The sequence below is a fragment of the Molothrus aeneus genome, unplaced genomic scaffold, assembly GCF_037042795.1.
Source record: "Molothrus aeneus isolate 106 unplaced genomic scaffold, BPBGC_Maene_1.0 scaffold_146, whole genome shotgun sequence".
Lineage (NCBI taxonomy): Eukaryota > Metazoa > Chordata > Aves > Passeriformes > Icteridae > Molothrus > Molothrus aeneus.
This window is the reverse complement of record NW_027098809.1, coordinates 178178-202775: the sequence shown is the minus strand read 5'-3', so window position 1 is coordinate 202775 and position 24598 is coordinate 178178. Positions and strand designations below refer to the sequence as shown.

General features: G+C 55.3%; 2 long non-coding RNA genes across 2 annotated transcripts in view; both read left to right on the top strand.

Moving 5' to 3' along the window:
• Window positions 1–24598, top strand: part of LOC136569600 (uncharacterized) — a 144509-nt gene that overhangs the window by 25830 nt on the left and 94081 nt on the right. The gene's annotated exons all lie outside the window — the stretch shown is intronic.
• Window positions 1355–6295, top strand: LOC136569602 (uncharacterized). Its single transcript, XR_010785395.1, has 7 exons — window positions 1355–1908; window positions 2432–2496; window positions 3113–3176; window positions 3462–3488; window positions 3846–3921; window positions 4685–4806; window positions 5230–6295. It is a non-coding gene; the product is annotated as an uncharacterized lncRNA (long non-coding RNA).

Below are 24598 nucleotides of genomic sequence, written 5' to 3'. Positions count from 1 at the left end.
AGAAGAAATAAAAGCTCTATGTCACCTGCAGCTGTAGAAAATTTCAGCTCCCATGGAGGAAATAATTTTCCTAAAATCATTACCGTTTTGGGGTTTTTTGCACTCCCCGGTAGCCTGAACGTTTCTACTGCTGCTTTTTTATTCTAAAGCTAGAATGGAAATCCAAGATTAGAAATACAGGGAAAGAAAGAGAGAAATGATTAAAGAGAGAAAGAAAGAAAGAGAGAGAGAGACAGAGAGAAAGAAAGAAAGAAAGAAAGAAAGAAAGAAAGAAAGAAAGAAAGAAAGAAAGAAAGAAAGAAAGAAACAGAAAGAGAGCGAGAGAAAGAAAGAAAGAGAGAGAGAAAGAAATAGAGACAGAAAGAGAGTGAGAGAAAGAAAGAGAGAGAGAAAGAAATACAGACAGAAAGAGAGAGACAGAAAGAGAGAGACAGAAAGAAATAGAGACAGAAAGAAAGAGACAGAAAGAGAGCGAGAGAAAGAAAGAAAGAGAGAGAGAAAGAAATAGAGACAGACAGAAAGAAAGAAAGAGAGGGACAGGAAGAGAGCGAGAGAAAGAAAGAGAGAGAGAAAGAAATAGAGAAAGACAGACAAAAAGAGACAGAAAGAGAGCGAAAGAAAGAGAGAGAAAGAAATAGAGACAGAAAGAGAGCGAGAGAAAGAGAGAAAGAAATAGAGAGAGACAGAAAGAAAGAGAAAGAGAGCGAGAGAAAGAAAGAGAAAGAAATAGAGAGAGACAGAAAGAAAGAGAGAGACAGGAAGAGAGCGAGAGAAAGAACGAGAGAAAGAAATAGAGACAGAAAGAAGGAGACAGAAAGAGAGTGAGAGAAAGAAAGAAAGAGAGAAAGAAATAGATAGACTGAAAGAAAGAGAGAGAAAGAGAGAGAGAGACAGAAAGAAAGAAAGAGAGAGAGAAAGAAATAGAGAAAGGGAGACAGAAAGAGAAAGACAGAAAGAAAGAAAGACAGACAGAAAGAAAGAAAAGGAAAAAGGAAAGGAAGAAAAAAAAAGGAAGGAAGAGAAAGGAAGAAAAAAAATGAAAAAGGAAAAGGGTGAGAGTGAAAAAGAAAGAGCGAAAGTGGAAAAAGGGGTGAAAAAACAGAGTGAAAAACAGAAAAAAGAGTTGGAGTGGAAAAGAAAGGACATTCGGGAGGGGCGGTGCTGCCTAAGGTGCTTCCGCGCCCAGGAGCGAAGGAGCCGTTTGATCCCCCGGCGGGAGCGCAGCTCCCGGTGGCGGAAAACGGAGCGGTGGCTGTCAGTCCGAGACTACAACTCCCGGCAGGCCCTGCGGCCGTAAAGCGCGGCGTCTGACGCAACGGCCGACGCGCCATATGAATGGCTGGCGGGCCGAGGCGGCCGCGCGCCGGGGGAGCGGGCTGGGCGCGGGGAGCTCCCGGCGCCTCTCCCGCGCGGGACGGAGCCGCGGCAGCGACGCTGGAGGGGCGAAGCCTCCGGCCGGCCGCCCGCACGGAGCCGAGCGGCGCGGAAGGGGCGTCCGCCCGGTGCCTCGGCCTCGCTCAGCGGTCCCGGTGGCGGGGGCTCAGCTCGGGCGGGGCGCGCTGCCGCCCGCCGATGGCGGAGCGCCAGGCGGTGCTTTGCTGCCGCGGGCCGGGAGCTGCAGGAGCCGCCCCGGGCGAGCGGCGCCGGGCGCTGCCGCGGTCACTGTGCGGCGGCTGGCGGAGGCGCGGGAGCCGCCGAGCTGCAGCCGTGTCCCTCGGGCTGCTGCCGCTGCTGCGGGCGGGGGCGGACGAGCGGCTGGAATGACACGGCTGCTGAGTGCCTCAGTGCTCGTGGCTCTTTCTTCCACGCAAACAGATGGAGCGGCATCGCTGAGCAGTAAAACACAGCGATGGCCCGGAGAATGGCGAGCGCAAGGAGCGCGCGGGCTGGATCCTTCTGCTGGCACAGGTGCGATCCGCAAACTCAGCCCCTTGTGCCCCTACCCTCCCGACCCCCAGGGGAAATGCTCTCCAGCCTCGAGCTGCTGCAAGACAAAACGTGTGATTTGACACTAGGGTCCGGAAAAGGTTTCCGTTTAGATTAGCAAATGCCTCAATTGTTCTTGGTTACATCCTAGGATCGGTTTTAGGCAGTGACTTTATACCGCTTGTCGGATTTTTCTTGTGCAATGGTAAGAAAATAGGCAGGTCTGATACTGGTTTCGCTTTTTTTCTACTTCATGTTCCATGAGCTGCTTTTATCCAAGCAATTGTTTTAAAGTTCTACTGTAGGCGTTTCTGGTTCACTTTTTTTTTCTTTGCAGCACCCGTGACTATTTTTTTCTCTAAATCGGCAGTAAATATAGCTGAGTAAAATTACCTTGGTTTTCTTCCTTCTTTTTTAACTTAATTGTTTTTATTAATAATCCTATTTGAACATGCAGAACAAGTGGGTATGTCCTGTAATATATCCCAGCTTTTCTTGTTTTCAGGGTACTCAGAAAATCTGTCTCCCTTGGAGTCCCACAAAACCATTCTCAGTGCAATCTCCATTAAGGTATGGATTGACAAGCCACCATCAGTTTAGATATTTGCCTGTGTACCTTTTCCTGTAATTCAGAGCTTGCGTTCTGTGGTTTTTATGATAAACCTATCCAACATGTAAAAAGGGTTTTACAAGTCTTAATCGTTGAAGGCAGCAAGAAGTGGTTTTAAAGCCTGTTCTTGAGCAGACAAAGGGAAAAAGTGTGCATTTGATGCTGAACTTGTCCTTTTTCATTTGACTTGCCTTGAATGATTTAGGAAGAGAGAGAACTAGAAAAAAGAGAGAAATAGAATTGGTTCTTGAGCCCTCCTAAAATGCTCCCCGTGATTCTGTGTGGAGCCAAAGTGAAGGGTGATGGAACAGAGCCCTGTGCTTTAGAAGGAAATCAATTTCAACCTGATCTCCACCCTGAGTCTCCCTAATTTCTGTTTTTAAAATGCAAACTAAGTTTAGGAAGTGTTGGAAGTTAGTATTTTGGGGAAGAAATGGCAGTTGCACCAACCGTTCCGTTTCCCAGAGGCTCTGGGAACGATTCATTTTGTAAGCGCTGTAACTGCAATCGGTTGGTGGTTCGGGGTTGGAATGTGCACTTGCCCTCCTCTAAAGCACTCGTTCATTTGCATTTCAGTGCCAGGGGTCTGGAGAAACTGGAGAAGAGCCCAAGAGACATTTTTCATCCTGAGATACAAAAGGTAGGAAGTGACTTTTCTTTGTTTGGTTCTTTTTCTTTATGATTTCCTGGAAATAGAAGTAATTAAGTATAGATACCACTGGTTTGTTTCTTCCAGTAGCTAATAATAATAATAATAATAATAATAATAATAATAATAATAATAATAATAATCTAATACTACTTAAACTGTCTCTTTATCCATTGAACTGGCCATTTCAAATCCAAACTTCTAAACACAAATAAAACCATCATCCTTGTAGAATCTTTAATAGGAGGGGGCTGAAGATGCTGTTTTTGTTGACAGGATTTATTGGTTGTTGAAGGGCAAGAGGTGAGTACAAGCCTGACTACTTCTTGCTCACAGACCCGTCCGGTGAATGCAGCTTTGTATTTTGATGGGCTTTTGATGACTTCTAAATCAATTGCTCGTTACAGTAAAAAGAAGTAATGTTTTTTTGAACCTGACAGCAAAAATAACTTGAAGCACCAACTTAATAATAATAGATCACCAATCTAAGTTAATGATTTTATGCTATACTATCAAAGTTTAAAGGTAAATTATTGTGTATTGGGAGATGGTATAAAATGTATGTTCTGATGTGTAGGATGTATGCCAAGATTAGAGGAAACAAATTTTTACGTCTTCTGTTTGACTGTTTATCATACAATATCTGGTTTTATTTTCCAGGGATCGGTGAATTTTAAATTTGGAGTCCTCTATGCTAAGGATGGTCAGCTTACAGGTGATGAAATGTTCAGTCATGGTGAGTTTTCCACCTTCTCCTTAATTGTTTTGCTCATCTGAAAAAAAAAAAAAAAAAAAGGTATGTTTATTATTTGTTACCCTGTTCTGTCCGTGTCCTCAGTATTTGCTGGAGCTCTGCTTACCCAAGCTTTGGGTAAAACAAGCTTTGGGTTCCTTCTGTCCCACTGGGTGTTGCCCAGTTTGGTTGCATCTGGTGAAATTCACCCTGAGCCCTTACAGAACCAGCTCAAACCACGTGAGAGCCATTCGCAGCTCTCTCAGGACACCCGGAGGAGGATGGGTGACGTTTCTGAGCATCTGGCCAGTGTACTTCTATCAAAACTCGGCCTGTGTAATTTCTGGGGAAAACCCTTCTGTATCCTGGAGGGTTCCTCAAACTCTGTTGAGGATCCAGTTAGCAGTTGCTCACTGGATGGTTCCAGCTCCTCAAGTTAACACTTGTACTCTTGCCCTGTAGTTTAGATCTATTGTAGTTTTGGTATTTTGCAAGATTTTGTGTCTTTGGAAAATAACGTGCGTTTCACTCTTTGGAACCTCTCGGATCATTCCTTGGTGCAGCACCACCTAATGGGACACTTGGCTGCTGTGCTGAAGGGCTTGGTTACTGGGATTGTAAATCCCGGAGAGTTTGTAAGTCTTCTGTCCCCAGGGAGGTGTCACGCTTTGTTCACTCTGTTTGTCAGGTGCTGCTTCTCGTCGGAAGTATTAACTTCAAACTGCCCTGTTCTTTTTTTAACTTTTTTTCCTGGTTCTCTCCGTAGGGCAGGGAAGGACTCTCGTATCCTGGTCGTCAGACTCAGCGCTGCCCGAGAAGATACAGAGAGTGTAAAAATCATAAGAAGCAAATAGGACTGCAGAGGAAACAAACTGGAGAGAACAAAAGGTGATATTGTTCTCCTTAGCCTGGATTAGAAACATCCCCTGTGCTTTGATGCCGGTGGCTGCCAGGGGCTCGTTAGGTCTTTTTAGGCAGGTGTAGGTGTTCACTTGTAGGTTCTATTTTTTGGCAAAGGACCATGAGAGAAGTTTATTTCTACATCCAAATAAACATTCATCTTATCTGAACATAACCTGTCATCCCATTTCTGACGTTAAGGACTCCTGTATAAATACTTGGGGAGGTTTTCTTTGTCGTTTCTGAATGGTTCCATTTTGGTTCCATCTACCTGCCGGATACTTGAACGAGTCTGAGGTGGTTTAATTGCATACTGCTTCCTTGAAATTCTGTTGGTCTCTGCTTGGAACCCTTCTTGTAGTGCTTAATGCAAGACTTCTGATGGTGTTTTCTTGCCTGTTTGTGTTTAAGGTCGTGCTCTGATGCATTTACAGAAACCATGGCAGGAGAGAGTCAGCTGCTGGAGAAGAGGAGACAGTATTATCCCTGGGCAGCATAGAACTGCGCTACTGCTGTGTCATCAGCTGTGTCTGCACTGAAAGTAGCCACCTTCACTTGTAGGTAGCTCCTTGGTGCTTTAGGACACGCTGAGGGATTTATTCCTTTTGGGATCCACGATGAGAATTCCCAAGAGAGGTAGTAATAAGGTATGAGATTGGAAAAAAGCCTGTGTCCTTGGAATGTTGTTGTTGTCGTCAAAAGTTAATTTTTCCTTCTTTCTTAGCCAGTAGTCAGCTTTTTGCTTTATTTTTTGTGGGATCAGTACTTGATTGTTTAAAAAATTGCTTCAAAATAACTGCAGTGGCTGGCCACCAGGACCTTGTTCAGATTTGCCTATTTGCTTGTAGCTAAAACGTTTCCATATTGTTTCTCGTTCTATTGAAGAAACTGCTGCCCAGTCAACTAAGAACTGAACATCTATCTGTCTAGGACATGGGGAGAGGATTTAGGTCGTGTCTTTGTTTCCAGAAAAAAGTTCCAGTGTAGTTTCTAACTAGAGGCAAAGGGGGGGTGAAGACTCGGGGCTCTGATGCCGTTGGGGGCACCCCGAGGTGCCCAGGAGAGGGAGCCCCACTGCGGTGCAGGAGCAGGTATGTTATCACGTACTAGAGAGCAAATGATAAATAGAAATAGGAAAATTATAAATATAAAAATAGTTTTTAAGTCGTTAAATAAAGTGGGGTTTTTTTACTTGTCAATAGGCAGGGTTTTGATTATAAAAATTATAAATACAAACAATATGAAGGTAGAAAACTAAGTCTAGAAATATATCATAAATACATACAGTTTAAAAGTAGAAGAAAAAATCAGTTGCAGCAGTAGATACAATACATAATATAAATAATAATTTAAATACATGACTAGAATTTTATAGATATTATAGATAATTATTAATAGATTGCATCAAAAGAAACTATAAATATAAATGTGAATGTAATTCTACAAAGTATAAATAAAAATATTTCAATATCGTTTAAAAGAAGGCATTTATTGTATTTATTTGGTTAGAGATGGGGTTTTTATTTGGATTAATAGAAGTATTCTAGAAATATAAATCTAACTATAGAAAGATACAATCGATAGAGAAAGATATTTCTAAAAACACAACCGAACGACGCCGCCTTCGGGGGAATCGCACGAGCTCGGCCGAAGCAAGGCGAGAGCGGCCGACCCTGACGGCCTCGAGCGAACCGAGGCGAGGCTTCCGAGGCTGCCTGGAGCGAAGCGAGCCGAGCTCAGGCGAAGCGAGCCTGCCGCTCTCGTGCGCGCTAATTAGCGCCAGTGCGGTCCCAGCCTAATGAGCTCCTGCCCGAGCCCGCGCTCCCGGTCGTGTCCGCGCCATGGCCGGGCCGCCCGCGGGACGCGGCAGCGGGAGAGCCCCGAGCCGGGCGAGCTGAACGTGAGGCGGCGGCGCTTGCCCGCCCGCCCTCAGGGAGCCGAGCCGAGGCGAGCGGAGCCGAGGCGCGCCGAACGCAGAGAGCGGCTGGGAGTTGGGCCGAAGCGAGCCGAGCTCTGCCGAAGAGGCGAATGCAGCCGACAGTAGCCGAGTTTAGCCGACAGTAGCCGAGTTTAGCCGAAGAGCCGACTCGAGCCGAGCGTCTCCGGAGCGAGCCGAGCTCCGCCGAGCGCAGCATCCCGGGCAGGGCGAGGCGCCGGGCCGGGCTCGGGGTGCAGCCGGGGCTCTGGGGGGCTTCCCCGCCTGTCCCTCTCTCTAGCCCTCCTTCCTTCTCCCCGTATTCGCCTTCTCTCGCTCCCTTTCCCCCATTCCCTCTCCCCCCACAAACCCGGCTCCTTCCTGTCCTGTCCCTAGCCCGCTACTCCCTTCTGTTCCCCCTCTCTCCTTCCTCTGCCCAGCCTCCCTGTACCCTCGTCCCGGGCTTTCCCTTCCCGTCCCGCTTTCCTGCACAGCCCGAGCTCCCTCGCCGCCCTTTCTCATGCCCTGCTCTCGCTCCTCTCTTCCCGTGCCCCCTTTCCTTCTTTGCCCCGCAGCCGCGGGGCTCGGGCTGCCGGAGAATAAAGCCCCGAGGGCCGGAGCCCGGCGCCCCTGGGCCCTTGCAGGAGTCCCCGCGCGGGGCCGGAGGCTCTCGGCGGATCCCCCCGTGCCGCCCAAGCAGCCCGGCCGACAGCGCCGGAGCTGCGGCTTTGCCGGCATCGCGCTGAGAGCGGCCCCCGCCCTGTGCCGGGCCGTCCCCGCCGTCTGTGCCGCTCCCTCTCTCGCTGCCCCCGGCCCGTGACAGCGAGGCTGGGCAGGAACCTCAAGCCTTCTGGGGGCTGCCCCCGCTTTCTTGTTGCAGCAGAATCCCTTGCTGGGGCCATGCGCGTGTGGGAAGGGCTTGGGGGAAGCGCTGCGCTGCTGTCCAGGGCAGTCGGATTCGTTCTGAGCCTTCTTTGGGGGTCAGGAAAAGGGGGGGTGAAGACTCGGGGCTCTGATGCCGTTGGGGGCACCCCGAGGTGCCCAGGAGAGGGAGCCCCACTGCGGTGCAGGAGCAGGTGGGGGGCGGGCGAGGGGCGGGGGTCACGCTGGGTGCCGTCCCCCAGAGGGACCCAAAGCTGCCACCAAATGCGCAGGGAAATTGCATTCCAATGTCTTGGGACAGAGGCTCATGGGAAGTTTTCTCAGCTATCCAAGGCACGGAGCCCTGGAGCCAAGTCAGCCTGAGCTGCTGCGTGCTTGCTGTGAGCCTTGAGGTGAGCGCGCATCATTGCGGGCTTGGGATCGATTGAAATGCGCTAAGGAAACCAGCTCTGGCGAGGGAGGCAGGGAGGGAAATGCTCTCTTAACATGTGCCAATGCTTCTGTCAAACTCATCAGGGCAGGACAGCGTTCAGACTGAAAGTGTGAGAAGATGTGGAGTGAGACAGAATCTGACAGGAGCACCGGACTCACAAATGCACAAATTTTGCTCTTGGCTTGGATTTAAACTCAGAAGTTGTAAGGAATTTGGGAAGGAGAAGGGACATTTCAGAAGGAGAAGGAGAAGATGTTACAGTCCTGGCAAAACCTTTTGTTCTGGCTAATAAAAGAAGTTAGTTTAAAAAATAAAAAAGAAAAAAAAGTAGATTTTTTTCCTTCACTGTTGTATTTGTTGGTGGTATATGGTGTGTTGTTTTATTTCTTGGTCTTATTAACTCTGTGTAAATAGTTTTTTGAGTGAAGCTCACTTTCTGGACGGGTTGGTTTGTATTTGAGGTAGGATTAATTTCAAGAGGTTTCTTTCCTAGACTTCTGACAGGTATTCCTGGGATTTTGGTTTTGTTTACTGTATGTATCAACAGAGAGATTTGGTAGGGCCAGCTGGGCTGCTGGAGTTTTGGGTGTTAATTTATTAGATGGCTTTTGTTCAATGCAGTTTTGAATTGTTGAAAGGGTTTTTAATGTAGTGGTTTTAAGGTGGTTTTTAAGAATTGTTTGTATTGTTTCATGTTGTTTGTAGTTGGTGTATGATCAGGGATATGGTGGAACTTCTTGAACGTTCTGGTTTTTGTGTTCCTAAGTTCCGATTTCTTTCTGGTTTGATTTTTTTTTTAGTTTTATTTTTTGAGACAGGGGCATTTATATGGTGGGTTTTTATAGGCAATATGTTTTTAAATTTGGGTAGTGATATTTTTTAGTATTTTAATAGTTTAGATTTTTTATTTTAATGCTTTTTTAATATTTTAAAATAATTTTTATAGATGATTGGTTATTATTTGTGGGTTAGCATAAATGTAGAGCTTTGGGGGTTTTTATAGTAATGTTTAGGGTCAGTTGTAGGGTTTTGAGTTTAGTGAGTTGGTTTGATTTTTTTAATTGGTGTTTGTTTTTACTAGCAGTTCTGTCATTTTCCATGTGTATCTGAGTTTTTTGGGGTTTTGAGCCATTGGTTTAGGAGGAAGTTTATGATGAGAATGTACGGAGCTTTTGGGCTAGTTATAGTGGGATTTCAAACTTCTTGACAGTTTGGTTGATTTGAGTTTTTCTTAGGGTTAAATGTCGTGGGGTCTTTGTTCTGTTAGTCCTAGAAATAGGTTTTGTTTGGATATGCTGCGATGGATGAGCGTGGGCTGCGTACCGGTGCTGACGAAGGCGCAGGATTTTTGTGGTTCTGATGCGTTGGGTCAATGAATTGATATGGTCTAATATATAGATTAAAGTAGAAATAAATATAAATATAAAAATAAATATTAAATGATAGTGGTAAACATAAATATAGAAAACAAATAGATAAATATGTAAAACTATAATAGATAGTATATTATTGTAACATACCATAATATATATAAATGATAGTCTATTTTATATATATATCCAACGACATATAAATCTAGATTGTAAATCTAAAAGTATTTAAATATAGTTAAAATAAACTGGGGATTTTTTGATTTTATTTGGTTATAGGCTGGGTTTTTTTATAAATAATATAAATAATATAAAAATAGAAATAGAAATATACCAATATATATTATATACACCCATATCTATAAATATGTATTACAAATAAATATAAGAAATATACAATATAAAAATAATATCTCTATTTTTTATTATTTATATTATTTATAAAAAACCCCCTCCTCTGTGCAGTCTGTCACAGTTGCCCACAGTCTGTCGTGCTGCTTACGGAAGTGCCAAAAGCCAAAACCTTGAGGAACAGACCTTAATCTGACTCTATAAATGGCTTTAACAATCCCCTCCTTTCTTGTGTTCATTTTGAGGCAATCCTGATTGCCTTTGGTTTTCTCCAGCCAGAGTTAATCCAAAATCTGTCTCTTCAGGCCCCTTTCTGGCCTTGCCTAGAGCACAGCACACTTTTTCCCCCTTGAATGTTTCTCCTGGCTGGTGAGGCCATGAAAGGAGTGGGAGATGATGGGAGAGGAGCTCAGTGCAGGCAATTGCAGAGTTCCTCGCTCTCCCCTGTGCAATGAGGGGAGCATTGCCCAGCAGGCAGACGATGGAACGAGTGGAGATGCCTTGTGAGGAAGGCAGAAGGAATTGATGTCTGCAGGAGCCCAGGAAGCGCTGGGGCTGTAACTGGGAGATGCACAGCAGACATTCTCCCCAAAGGCAGGGCAGGGGCGGTTTCTCCTGTTTCTGGGCAATGCCGGGGTGGCTGTCACTGCTGCTGCCACTGGAACTCTCAGCCCAGGGCTCAGGCCATCGCCAGCAATCATCTCTGCCAGCTCATGGGCATTGCTGGATGTCTCCTGTGCTGCTCAGTGACGCTCAGCAGTCTCAGTTCTGGTCAAAATCATTTCAGTGGGAGCTATGAGGCACAAAAATGCTGAGACCGATTTCACAGAGCCACCTGTCCCTCGTGAGTGCAGGGTGCAATCCCAGCAGAGCAGGGGCAGCTCTCCCTGGCTGTGCTTTCTCTCAGCACCTGAATGACCCTCAGTGTTTGGCAGGAAAGGGGCTCCAGTAAACTGCCTCCTTTCTCCTCTTCCTGGAGTCCCAGCTGCAGAAAGAACTGAGCAGTGGGGTGCAATCCTTGTTTGAAATGGCTGAGAATGAATCTCGATCCCAGCCTCAGAACTGAGCCCCGGTCGTTGCGTTTGCCTTCTCCTGGGTGCGCTGCAGTCGCTGCCGTGCCCCAGGGCAGGGATTTGTGTGCCAGCCTTAGCAGGCTGAAGTGCTGGAGATCTCTCGGTGGGCAGGAAATGGAATGGGCTGCCTTGGCCGCACCTGCTCCTGCCAGCTGGATCCAATATCCATGGGGGACTTTGCAGGCACCGCGTGCGTCAGTCCCGCTCCTTAGGACAGGCTCCCAGCTCTGCCCTGGCACTGATCCGGGAGCTCTGGGACACCAAAGGTTTGGAGCGGCCCCTGAGCCTCGGCAATGCCTGCAGGGCCGGAGGCTTCCCTGGGCCAGGGCAGGGAATCCCTGCTTGTTCCCAGGCGGGAATGCCCGGGCTGGAGCAGCTGGGAGGCGTGGCCCATGGAAAGGGACGCGAGCTAAAGGCCGAGAGCTCAGGTGGAAGCAGCGGCTGCCAAGGGAGCTGAGCCAGAGGCAGCCCGGGCAGGGCAGAGGATGGGAATCCTGAAAGGTGAACGTGCCCAGACCGGCAAAGTGCAGAAAGCAAAAGTCCAAGCCAGCAAAAGACAATGTAAACCGTGGAGATAAAAAGACTCTTGAATTTGCCTTTTCATAATGAAATAAATCCAGCTGGAACAACATCAATAAAAGCAGTGGGAAGGATCATAGCAACAGGTGGGGTTTTGCTCAGCTCTGCTTCGCTTTGATTCCACTACAAAAGATCAAGGCTTCTCAGGAAGATGGAAATGAACACATAGGTTGATCCAAGAGCAGTGAAAAGTGGGAATGAGGCACTTGTAGCCCCAGGAATGGCTCTGCCCTTGTGCGCTAAGAGAGCTTCAGCAGCAATTCCCGCTTTGGTGACATTTTCCAACAACGTGGATTTTCTACAGGGGCAGACTTGGAAAAGAGCAGCTCCACGTTGAGATCACGTTGAGAGCTGCTCATGAGTGTCACAGCTGCAGCTCCCCAGAAGCTGAACTGTTCACTGCAGAAAGAAGGAGAGGCAATTTGTTTTGCCATTATCAGTGTGCTAACAATGTGTGCCATGCAAAGGTCACGAGCAGAGATGGCAGCAGGCTTTGCTCTGAGAAGCAGAACAGGTTGGATTTAGGGCATCCTAATGAGATTAGAGTGAGACAAAAGCTCAGCTGATAGGAGCAGAGGAGCACGTGGATCCATCCAGGGATTTCTGTCATGGAAAGCTAAATAGGCAAAGATCTGACATCAGCTTTAATTGATGGCTGTCATCTTTCCGCTTTTGAGACCTAGTCAGTGGCATGGTATTGGCCAGAGTTTTCAAAAGAAAATGGCATCAGGTGTTAGGAATCTTAGCTAGGTGTGATTGTGTAAAGAAGGAAAGGAGAACAGCGTTGTTTATCTTTGTTTTGGAGCCTGCAGCCATTGTGGCTGCTTTGCACAGTGCACGTTGGTAGCGGTCGGTGTGCGAGAGTCTGTAAAATGAATATGAAAGCTTCTGGCCATGCCTTGATCCCGCCCAAGGAGCACAGAGCGAGTTCTCCCCTCAGGAGCAGCCCTGTCGGCCGGCAGGGCCGGCTCCTCCCGGGCACTCCCATCCGCCTCCTCCTCCTGGCGGAGCCCGAGCAGAGAGCCCGCGTCCCCGAGTCCCCGGGCGGGATGCGAGTCCCGGGCTCGGGCCCGTCCCTCTGCTCCCGCTCAGTGCAAGGGGCTCGGTGCCGGCTGCTGCCGAGCCCCGGCCGCTGGGGCTCCGCTTCCTCTGCCAAAGCTGCCGCTGTCCCTGAGAGAGGCGGGGCAGCTGCCATGGCCCGGGAGCGCGGCCATCCTTGGGGAGCTGCTCCTTCCCGGCGGCGGCAGCTGGGAGCTGCCTCAGCCTGAGCTCAGGAGCCGGGCAGGAGCGCCCGGATCGTCACCCGCTGCTGCCCGCTCCGGCCCGGGCACCGGGCACCGGGCACCCCTTCGCTTCCCCCAGGCCGAGCGGATCCGGGGCTGCTCCCCGCGCCGCGGCAGCGCCCGGAGCCACGAGCGGCATCGCTCCGTGAGCCGGAGGCGGCGCAACAAACCCGGCTGGGGATAATGGGATATCACAGTGCTGGGATAACGCGGTATTGCAGATGGGCTGCGTTTTATGGCATCCTTTCAGGGCAGGCTTCCTACCTTCTAATGCCACGGGTGGGTTTTTTGCCAGCCTGAGGCAATTCTCCCAGGAGAATCAAATGGGTGAGAGGTCCATTCCCTGTGACCATCTGTGGGGATGGCCGCAGTCAATTCACGACCCTGTGAACTGAGACTAATAAATTGGGCATTTTTCTGGTCTCAGAATCGGGAGTCCTGTGGGTTGTTTGCTTGTTTTGGGTTGTTGTTTTTTTGTTTGGTTGGTTGGTTGGTTGGGGTTTTTTTTGGTTTTTTTTTGTGTTTTTTTTTTTTTTTTTTTTTTTTTTTTTTTTTTTTTTTTTTTTTTGTGGTGGTGAAGGTGAGGAGGGCTCAGGGACAAAGTCCTCCGCCGCTGGCACTTGGACCCAGTCCCAGCCGGCCAGGCCGAGGGCTGTGAAGCCGGGACTTGAGCCCTGTGTTTCGGGGGTGCAGAACGAGGCTCGCCCAGGCCTCGAGCACAGAGGCCGAGTCCTGCATTTTGGGGCCCGGGGCCAGAGGCCAAATGCTGCGTGCGAGTGCTCGGAAGGCGGAGCCCCGGCCCGGCGCTGTCCGGGCCCGGCCCCGGCCTGACGGGGGCGGCTTCGGGGCTGAGAGAAGCGCTCAGGCGCTCCCTCGTGGCGCTCGGCAGCGGAGGCCGAGCTGCGGCCGAGGCTCTTCCCGGAGCCGGGACACTCGTGGGGCCTCTCCCCGGTGCCGATGGGCGGGGGGTGAGGAGCCGGGAGCGCGGCGTTGCGGGGCCCGTGGGGCCGGCGTTCGGGGGCTCGGGCCCAGCCCCCGCCGCGGTCTCGGGTGCCGGAGGCCCCGGGGCCGTTGCCGGGCGGGCGGGGAGGTGCCGGGGGCAGGAGGCGGGGCGGGAGCCGCGGTGTCCCCGGGCCTGGGCGGGTCCCGGCCGGGGCTCGGCGAGCCCGGGCCCGACGGAGCGGGACGGGAAGGCGGGGTCGGCGGTTGCCGCTCCCTGCCCGCCACTCCCGCCCGCGGCGCCGGGACACGGAAGGTGACACCGGGACGGGGCTCTGCGGGCTCAGGAGCGCCAGGCCCCTCCCGCCCCATAGCGATGCCAGTCCCGATGGCGACGGGGGCGAGGCGGCACCGCCCGGGGCCCCCCGGCAGAGCCGGGCAGCGCTCGGCCCCCGCAGCCCAGGCCGCGGTCACGGCCCCGCCGCAGCGCCCCGGGCTCCGAGCGGTCCCCGGCGGGAGCAGCCGTCGGGCGGGGCTCGCACAGCGCCGAGCGAGGCTCCCGAGCGATAGCCCCGGGACCGGGGGGGGACAGGGGGGCGGGGCCGGCACAGGTGCGAGGGGCGGGGCCACGGAGCGCGGGCACGGGGCGATGCGACGGTGCCACCGCGGCCGGGGGTGGGGGGCAGAGCGCCGCTGGGGTGTGCCGGGCGGTGCCGCCTCTCCCCCGTCGGGCGGATGGAAGCGGCAGCGGGCCCGGGACCGGTTTGGGGCCCGGGATGGCCGCGGGCACGGGGCGCTGCCGGGTGCGGGATCGCGGCCGTTCCCCGGTGCGGAGCCGCCGTGTGGGGCCGGCACCACGCAGGGCGCCCTCTGGCGGACACGGAGCGCGGTGCGAGCGCGGCGCCCCCGCCTGGCGGGGGACAGCGGTGCGGGGGGCGGAGCCTGAAAACAGGGGGCGGGGACAGGGGCGGAACCGGGCGGCACAAGGGACGAGGCCTGAGAGAACGGGGGCGGGGCCAGGCGGCACAAAGGGCGGGACCAGGGGCGGGGCCGGCTCAGGTGTGCACGGCGGGCGCGGCTCAGGTGTGCGGGGCCCCAGAGCGGCTGCGCGGGGCGGGGCCGAGGTGTTTTAGACCCCGGAAATCGCCTCGGCCGCCATTTGCTCACTCAGAGCACGGTGCGGACGGGAGCTCCGTGTGCGGGCTCCGCCGGTAAGGCGCGGAGGCTTCGGCCTCCCCTTCTGTCCCTGTTTCTATCCCTCCTTCCTTCCCCGCGTATTCCCTTTTTTTCTCCCCCTTCCCTCTCGCCCTGAGACGCTCCTTTCCTCTCCTCCCAAACCCGACTCCCCCCACTCGTTCCTGTCGTGTCCCTTCCCCACTACTCCCTTCTATTCCTCCTCTTTCCACCGTCCCTCTTGTCCCCCCTCGGCCTTTCCCTTCCTGTCCCGCTTCCCTCGTCACTCCGACCCCTCTCCCTCCCCGTCCTCACCACCCTCATCTCTCCTGTCTCCCCGTCCTCCCGTTTCCTCCTTTTCTCGCAGCCGCGGGGCTCGGGGTGCCGGGCAATAATAAAGCCCTGAGGGCCGGAGCCCGGCGCCCCCGGCCTCGCTGGGGTCCCCACACGGGGCCGGAGCCGCTCTGCGGGTCCCCCCATTGCAGTCGAACACACCGCCCGACACCGCCGGGGCTCCGGCTTTCCCAACATCACACTGGGGGGGTCCTGGGGCGGGGGGCCCGAGTTACAGGGGCCCCCTCATTAGGAGGGGGTCCCAGGGGGGAGGGGGGTTTAGGGGGGCCCCCTCATTAGGAGGGGGTCCCTGGGGGGAGGGGGGTTAGGAGGGGCCCCCTCATTAGGAGGGGGTCCCAGGGGGGAGGGGGGTTTAGGAGGGGCCCCCTCCGGAGGAGGGGGTCCCTGGGGGGGGTCGGGGAGGGCCCCCTCCGGAGGAGGGGGTCCAGGGGAGGGGGCGGGGCCTGGGGGGAATGATTCCCCCTCCAGGCTCCGCCCCCTTCCCCGGACCCCCTCCTCCGGACGGGGTCCCACCCCGGCCCCCTCCAGGGACCCCCCTCCTCCGGACCGGGGTCCGGGGGGGAGGGAGGGTCGGGTGGGGTGGAGGGGAAGCAGAGGGGGGCACGTCACTGTGCAGCGTGAACACACGTTAAAAAAAAAAAAAAATTGCCAGACACACGACCGTCCCCTGCCGTCCTGTCCCCGCCCGCCCCACCCTCCCCCCGGGCCCCGGTCCGGAGGAGGGGGGGTCCCTGGAGGGGGCCGGGGCGGCACTCCGTCCGGAGGAGGGCGTCCAGGGGAGGGGGCGGGGCTTGGCGGGGGAATTACTCCGCCCCAAGCCCCGCCCCCTCCCCTGGACCCCCTCCTCCGGAGGGGGCCCGCCCCCACCCCCCCCAAGGACCCCCTCCTCCGGAGGGGGCCCCTCCTATCCCCCCCTCCCCCCAGGGACCCCCTCCTAATGAGGGGGCCCTTCCTATCCCCCCTTCCCCCCTGGGACCCCCTCCTAATGAGGGGGCCCCTGTAACTCGGGCCCCCCGCCCCAGGACCCCCCCAGTGTGATGTTGGGAAAGCCGGAGCCCCGGCGGTGTCGGGCGGTGTGTTCGACTGTAATGGGGGGACCCGCAGAGCGGCTCCGGCCCCGTGTGGGGACCCCAGCGAGGCCGGGGGCGCCGGGCTCCGGCCCTCAGGGCTTTATTATTGCCCGGCACCCCGAGCCCCGCGGCTGCGAGGAAAGGAGGAGAGTGGGGAATGGAGAACGAGAACAGGGCAACGGAGGAGAAGTTGGGGAGAAATCGGGGTGTGCAGGACAGCAGAGGACGGGGCTGGGGGGAAGGAAGGGTGGAGGAAGGAGCAGGATTGAGGGCGGGTGGGGAGCGACTGGTGGGGGGGAAGGGGAGCAGGGAGAGGGGGCAGGGGGGAGTCCGGCTGGGGAGGGAAGCCCGAGGATGGGAAAGCAGGGTAGGGTAGGTAGGGTAGAGAACGAGAGAGGGGCGGCCGTAGGGGGGGAGGGAGGGGAGGGCTAGGGGGGAGAGGGAGGGGGGGGTTTGGGGGGGGGAGGGTGTAGGGGGTGGGGGAGGGGTGGAAGGGAGGGTAGAAAGGAGAAGTACACAGAAATACAACACAACAGAAACGCAGGAGAAAAGAAACGCAGAGAAAAAGAGATATAGGGCCCCGGCCGGCAGCAACCTTCCTCACCCAACGCCCAGGAGCAAATGGCTCCGCCGTGCCCTCCCCGCGCCTTAAATCCGCCAAGGCCCCGCCCCGCGCAGCCGCACTGGGGTCCCTCACACCTGTGCAGGCCCCGCCCCTCGCACCTGTGCCGGCCCCGCCCTCGGGGCCCCACCTTCCCCCCGCCCCCCGCCCGCCCATAAATCCCGGCCGATCGGCGCCTGTCCCGTTTTCTGCGGGGGATGCTCATCTCGGCTTGCGGCGGGAGCGTCGGTCGGAGCGCTGTGCGGAGATCCGGGTCGGGGCCTGCTACTGGTGCTGCGCGGGATCCAAGGCGCTCGGGTGGGACTGGGATCGGGATCCAGGCCTGGGGATTAGCATCCTAGTCCTGCTGGTATTTCCCGTGGGAGCTGGGCCGAGCCGCTTCTTCCTCGGCGGGCAGGGTATGAGTGCCGGGGCCGGAGGATCGAGGTGGGATTGGGGCTGGGATCGGGACCACCACCGCCGCGCTGGGGAAAAGCCGCTCCGGGACAGGCGCTGCCGCTCCGGCTACGGCCAGCGCGGGGCTGGGTCCCGCCGGGGCTCCAGGCACGCTCCGGCTGCGGCAGCAGAGAGCCGGTGCTGTGCCGCTGCCGTGCTCGCCAGGAGGACGACGCTTCCCCGGAGCAGCCTCTGGATCGCGGCTGGCAGCGGGAAGGACACCGAGACCGCCCGTACCGGCCCCGGGACCCCACGGGCATCGCCGCTCGCTCAGCGCCGCCGCCCGCCCCGCGGGGCGCCCCCTGGCGGACACGGCGCCGCCCCGCAGCCCCCGGCCCGCTAACGCCACGAGCGCCGCGCTCCCCTACGAGCCACAGCGGCCGCAGCCCCTGCTCCGTGCCCGCAGCCCCTGCTGGGGGCTGCAGCTTCCCAGCCAGGAGCAGCCGCTCTGGGACGGCCGCTGGGGCCGAGGCGTTGCTGCTCCCGCTCCCGTTGTGCCTGGGGTGGGACTGGAGCCCCAGGGAAACGCTAGGAAAAACCCCATGGGTTAAAAAACCAGTGGCAAAGATTTGTTCTTTATTTCCAGAGCCGTGAGAATCATCAAGTCAAATGCTTAGAAGTGACCGGCCCAGCTGTGCATCAAACTCAGAATTTTGGCCTTCTCAGCACCCTGCTCCAAACACCTGGGCCAATCCCAGGGCTGTTCCAAAGGCCCTGTGTGGGATGGGAATGACTGCTGCCACTAAGAGAACTCCTCTACAAATGCAGCTCCTTCCCTTCTGCTACTGCTGCTTTACACAGCAGCCCCTGCAATGGCTGTGGGGCAGAACTGGCTGGCACTCAACATGGCAGCACCAAACTCTTCCCCATAGCCCTGATTGTTCTGCCCTTGCCAGGATTTCCCCAGCAGCTGTAAATGTGCTCCCACAATGTCCCTTTGTTTCCCCAGGAAGAAGCGAACAAGACAAGCCCTGAGGGTTACCTTGCTCCGTGGCCAAAGCTCTTCTGGAGAGTGCCGGGGGGCGTTGCCTGCAGGTGAGTGCTGCCAGCTCCAAACGATGCTGGCTGCTGAGGCCAGGGCTGTTTTTCTGGCCCAGGGGCCTCGGTGTCTCCTGCTGGCTGCCAGCCATGCTCCTTGGTGTTCCCTGGCTGTGTCCCAGCTGGCTGGGAGCGCAGGGCAGGAGGAGGCCAGGAGCTGCTGAAAGGCAGCAGCCCCTCGTGTCTTTGGCATCTGCAGCTGTGCCTGCACTGTGGCTCCTGGGCCAGGGGCTGCTCTGAGCAGGCCCCTGGAAATGCTTCAGCCCGGACAAAGCCACACCAGCAGCCCAGCAGGACCCCAAGGAGCAGCTGGCATTGCTGGGAATGGAGGCACGGGCCCTTTGCAGAGGGGCTCATGCAGCAACTCCTGGCTCAGAGCTCCCACACAGCTGCCAGCTGTGGCCCAGCCACCCCAAATCCCTTCCCTCCTCCCCAGCCTGAGGCCATCGGCCATCAGCAGCATCAAAGCCAAGGCCATCTTCCCCCACAGATGTTCAATCCCAGGCAGCAGCCCTCAGAGGTACCTGAAAATCAGTGGGATGGAGTTTGGAGTTTTCCAGGGATCCAGCTGGAAGTGCAGAAGTGATGGAAAGCTTTCCCAGGTAGGTGCCACTGGAGGGGTGCTGAAGACAAAGCTGTGCATCCCTTTCCTGAGAGAAAAGAATTTGTAGAGGCCCCTGCTGAGGCTCTGAAAGGAGCTGAGCTTCTGCAGGGAGAGATGTCCCCCCTGGGCACAGGGGCTGCCTCAGCTCAGGCTGGGAGCACATCTGGCCACTGCCTTCCCCTGCTCTAAACCATCCACTGGATGTTCTCCATCCTGGAGCTCAGGGGGGTGAAATGGGCTCCATTCCAGGCAGCTCTGGCCAGTGAGCCCAGGGACACCATTGGGCTGAGGGTTCTCAACAGCCACTTCTATGGAATAGAACCCTGGCCTTGTCCCTGTGCTGCTGAGCTTCCTTGGAAGCTCTGCTGGCTCCTGACACAGCTGCTGTCCAAGGCAGCAGCTCTGCATGGAAATGCCCACACTCCATGGGGCACTGGGAGGTTACTGCAGCGGGAATGGAGCAGGGAATTTGGGGCTACGGGTATAACTCATCAGAACTGGCACAGCTGACAGGGAACCCCAAATCTGGGCACCACACAGAGAACAATCTTTGTCCTGCCCTGTCAGCTCCAACCCCTGGGCTGAGAAGTTTTGGGAATTAAGTGGATGGAATGATACAAACCACAGCAAGTGGCATCACCCAGAGGGACAATCCAGGTCCCAGACAATTGCTCCACAATCCACTATGGGGGAAAACACCCTGTGCCTGCCAGGAGCTCTGACTCTGCTTCTCTATCAGCTCCTGAGCAGTGTCAGAGCCACCATGAGGGCTTTAAAATCCAAACAAACCCCATATCCCACACAGTGAATAATCCAAATAAAGAAATGCATTCTTGTCATCAAAGCTCCAAACTGTGTCAGGAGCTCTGCCAACAAGTTAATGGGATTCCCAGGAATCTCATTAATGCTCTTGGTTTCATTTTCATGTATTTTTAATCCCTCAGTGGGCAGCCTGTACAACTTATCCTGGGATTTAGAGGCTGAGCAGGGCTGGCTTTGGATTGACCTCCACCTCTGGCCCCAGCCTGTGCAAACACACCTTGTGCCAGGCTGGGTGAACTCATCACCTCAGCTTTTCCCTCCTAAATATTCCCTCCTTATCTCTCTGGAGATTCACTGACAGCCATTTTGCCCAAACCATGCACTCCTCACCTCCATGTGGCCTCCAAGTGTCCATTCTGTTCCTCACAGGTGCCCTGGTGCCACCGTGTTGGTCCCTTGGCCTTTCTCCAGCCCGAGGCTGCTCCTCTGCTCGCTCTCTGCACTCTCATCCCACAGGGATCCTCTTCTCCCTTCCCTGCTGGCTGCTGCCAAGGAAGGAGGACACAGGGACTCTCCAGTGCTGCCCCCTCAGCCCTGGAGAGTCCTGGCTGTGGGCCTGAGGGGCCTCGGATTTCCCAGGGAAATTGTCTGCTGGTCTCCCTTCAATGACCTCAGCAATTCCCTCCAAAATGCCACCTCACTGCCCCTGACATCCCCTCACATTCCATTGCCCTACACAAACAGTTCTTGGATCCCCTCTAGATCACACCAGGTTTTCAGCCACATGAATGGCATCACCTGTGCCCACTGCTTGTTATTCACCCAACCAAAAGCAAGAGCAAATGTTGGTTGGGCTTTAATAACAACTTGAAATAACTTTACAGCAAAATAACTCACCTTTTTCTTCTGTGGGGTTTTTTTCCCTTCAGCTGCTGGGCTTCCCTGTGAGGATGTGTGCTGAGCTCTGGGTGGAGGGGACTGTCAGGCTGAATGGCTGTGGGTTTGTGCTCTTCTCCCTGGGCATCAGCCACTGCCCCAATCCCTTTGCCCAGGCTGTTCCCTGTGCCTGTGCTCAGGCTGGGGCAGCACAGGCAGACGCAGCTCTCAGCACTCCCTGCTCCAAACACAGCTCTGGCCTCCACTGCAATCTGGCTCTGCTGGGAGGTTTGCTCCTAGAGAAATCCAAGAATTGCTCATGGCAATGTGGAGAATCAATCTCCACAAAGGGAGGTAAGGAATAAAATCCTGCTCTGGGAGCCCTTGGGATCTGCAGGGCTGCTGAGGGAAGGGGACATTCCCTGCCTGCAGGGCACACAGCCCCACCTGCAGCAGCCAGCCCAGCCTGCCAGCTGGGCTCTGCCAGCCCCTCTCTGAGCCCCCTCCCTGTGCTGCTCCCTCTCGGTGCCTTTGGCAATCCCAGCCTGAGCCTGAGCAGCCCAAAGCTCTGGCTGGCAGCCCAGGGACAAAGGGACGCTCCCAGGGATGGGGCACATTCCCAGCAAACGCTCCCAGCAGGGCACAGAGGCACCCCTGGAGCTCCTGGCTGGGGCTGGCAGGAGGGCACAGCCCCCAGCTGGGCTGGCAGTGGCAGTGACAGCAGCAAAGTGCCACGCTCTGGTGGCACAGCACAGACACCCAGGCCAGCACTGCCCGTGGGAGGGGCACAATGAATTCTGCTCCCTGTGCTGCCCCATGCCAGCAGGAAAGCTCCAGGGGCATGGAAACTCCTGCCCCTTCCCCCCAGCCCAGATGAGCACTCCTCAGTTCCCAACACCCAGTTCCCACCTCCAGCCTGCTCCCGGGGCTGCTGCCACGTTCCTGACAAGGTGCCAAAGGCCCCTGGGCACAGGGCTCCCTCTGTGTCTCAGGGCTTGGGCACGGCAGGGACCAGGCTGCTCCAGCAAGGACAGCCTGGAACCAGAGCAGATGTCCCAGGGCTGGCAACGGGCTGGGGACAGCAGCTCTGAAACCCAGAGTGCTGAAAACAGCCCCCAAAGTGTTCTATGGTCACACCTTTAACATGGCTCCAAAGGGCAGCAGCTCTGGTGCCAGAGCAGCACCTGCACCATTCCCTGTGCCAGCCCTGGCCCACTGAAAAACCAAACAAATCAACCACACCCAGGCCTTGTTTGCACAATTCCTGATCCAAACCCTCACCTTTCCTGCCCAGCACTGAGGCAAATCTGACACAGCATTGAGAAGTGACCTTTGCTGAGAGCAGCCATCATCCCAGTCCTCCAGCCTTGGCAAGATTGTGCAGTGAATGGACCTCAGTTCTACTCCTAAACCTCAATTTCTGTCAGTTTTTGTTAGAAAGATACTGGACAGTAAAACATGCAGCAGAATTTGCAAATTGCACAAGGAATAACAGGGCCCAGAGCAAAGCCAACCACCCCCATCACTGCTGCACCCCAATTCTGGGAGAAATGCTGATCTCATTTCTAAACACTGCCCTTCCCTCCCACTCAGTCCTTTCCCTGCACCTCCCTGCAGAGCATTGACTCCATCTTTTGCTGCCAACAGCCCCTCTCCAGCCCAGAGCCCACTGCTCACAGACACAAACTGAGCAAGCCTAAGGCAATGTTCCCAGCAGCAGATGCAATTCCTGAACTCCCTTTTCCCTGGATTCTGAGCCCTTGCAGGAAGCTCAGCTCAGCCCAGAGTCTGTTCTGCTTTCCCAGAGGGAAATACAGCCTGCTGGGCCCCAGCTCTGGCACCACATTGCCCTTGTTCCTGTGCCCTGGAAAGGCACAGGCAAAGCCAGTCCCTCAGAGCCCATCCCTGGGCCCCAGGAGAGCTGGAGCTGCTCCCAGATGCCAGGGCCCTGCAGGGCTGTGCTGACACCAGCACAGGCTGACCCCTGTGCCCAGCACCACCCCTCACTCTGCTCCCATGGCTCCCAAATGCTGCCAGCCCTGCCCCTGCCCCTGTGCCAGGGCCGTGCCTGCCCCCAGCCCCAGCAGAGGCTGTCACCCAGCCCTGCAGCGGCTGCCAGCCCTGGCAGAGCTGGGCATGCACTGAGAGCTCCCGAAGGAAGGCCCAGAGCAGCCCTGGGCTGCACAGACAGTGCCCAAGCTGCCCTAGGGCACAGCCAGCACCACAGCTCCAGCATCCCCAGGGAACTCTGGCACTGCCTCTGCACCTCTGCCCTTCTCCAGCAGGCACAGCTGGGGCTGGGCTGGCAGCAATGGCATTGCCATGGCAGCTCATGCCAGCAGAGAGGAAAAGGGGAGCCCTGTGTCCCTCTGACTCACCCCACAGCGTGGGCAGGACCAGAGCCCTCCAGCGCAGAGCCCTGCTGCTGAAGCCTCTTGCCTTTGGCTGCTCCAACACCAAAGCTTCGGGCAAAGATGGGAGGAGTTGGATGATTTTTCCTGCCCTGAAAGAGAGGAGAAAAGAAAATTAAGTCCACTGTGGAAGTCCAAGGATCCCAGCTCTCATAGCTCTGCTCTGCTGGCTCACTATGGGGTTTTACCCATGAGAGGTGACACCAATTCAAACACAAACGTGTCCTTTGCCAGCACTTTTATTCCTGACTATTTCAGACAATAAAAGGATGCTCATTTTTCATCTTGCATTCTCTGCCTCATTTGAACAGGACCATTTTTATCCCAGAGCCCACGTGGCAGCCATTCCATCCTTTCCCACTGGACTTTGCACAAAGGAAGGGACACCCGGGATGCTGCACCACAAGAAATCCCAAAGAGAATCCCCTCCAAAACCTCCCAGGGAAAGGCTTTTTGCTTTTGGGACACAAGAAAGGCCTTGGGCCATTTGCACCCACATGGAAAGCCCACACTGAGCACTTGCTTTTAAAGATGTTGCACTTGAAGTTACAGACATGGAATTGCTTTGGGATTTGGCATTTCCTGCACCCACACAAACACATTCAAGGAATTAAGCGCAGAGTCCTGAAGTTTGGTTATTCCAATGCTGTTTTGGTAGTGCCACTTGACACACCAAAATCCACAGCAACACTTCAAAAAATGCAAAGCAACTTTCACTCCCACAGCCCCCTTCCTTTCCATTTTGCAGTTTTGGGCTCCTCTTAAGAACAGGTTAAAGCAAAGAAGAGAAAAGGCCAGGACCTGCTCCCAGCCAGTGCCCCAGCCACCTGTTTGCCAGAGATTCTCCTTACAGCTGATGGCTTTTCTAAGAAAGCTCCAGCTCAGCCTTATCACAATCCCCTGGCAGCCCTCACCATCAGCCCCAAAGGCCAGGGCACATCTGTGTGCTGCCTCAGGAAGCTCAGTGGCTCTCTGGGGGACAAAACCTGGTTTGGGCCCAGAGCTGACTCTGCTCCCTGCTGGCTGAACTGTGCAGCTGTGGGATGCAGCTGGGCGCTGCAGGGCAGAGTGTGTCACCCTCTGTGCCAGCCAGGCTCCAAAGGCAGCCCTTGGTGCCCCAGCAGCGCTGCTGGAAGCGCTGGCAGCGCTTGGCACAGATGGGATGGAGCCTTCCCACAGCTCTGTGCCCTGGCACCGAGGCTGGCACAGCAGAGAGGCTGATGGCAGCAGAACAAACGCTGGGTTTCCATGGGCACTGATGGGCCTGAGAGCCCCAGGCCAGAGCTGCTCCCTGCCCAGCCCAGGAGCTCCCAGTGCTGCTGCAGGGCACGGGCTCTGAGGGAACCCTGCAGCTGGGCCAGGAACGCAGCAGCGACAATTCCCAGGCACAAAGAGATCCCTACCTGCTCCAGCAACTGAACCTCTGGGGCTCAGCCCCGCGGGCTGTCCCTGCTCCAGGCAGGAGGAGCCACACAGCCCCCGAGGCTGGGCTCACACCCTGCCCTGCCAGCAGGAAACAAGGGCTTCATGAAGCTTTGGGGACACCTTCTGTCCCCAGAGGGCTCTGACACAACATCCAGCAGTGTGGATCTTTAATAAAGACAGCCCGG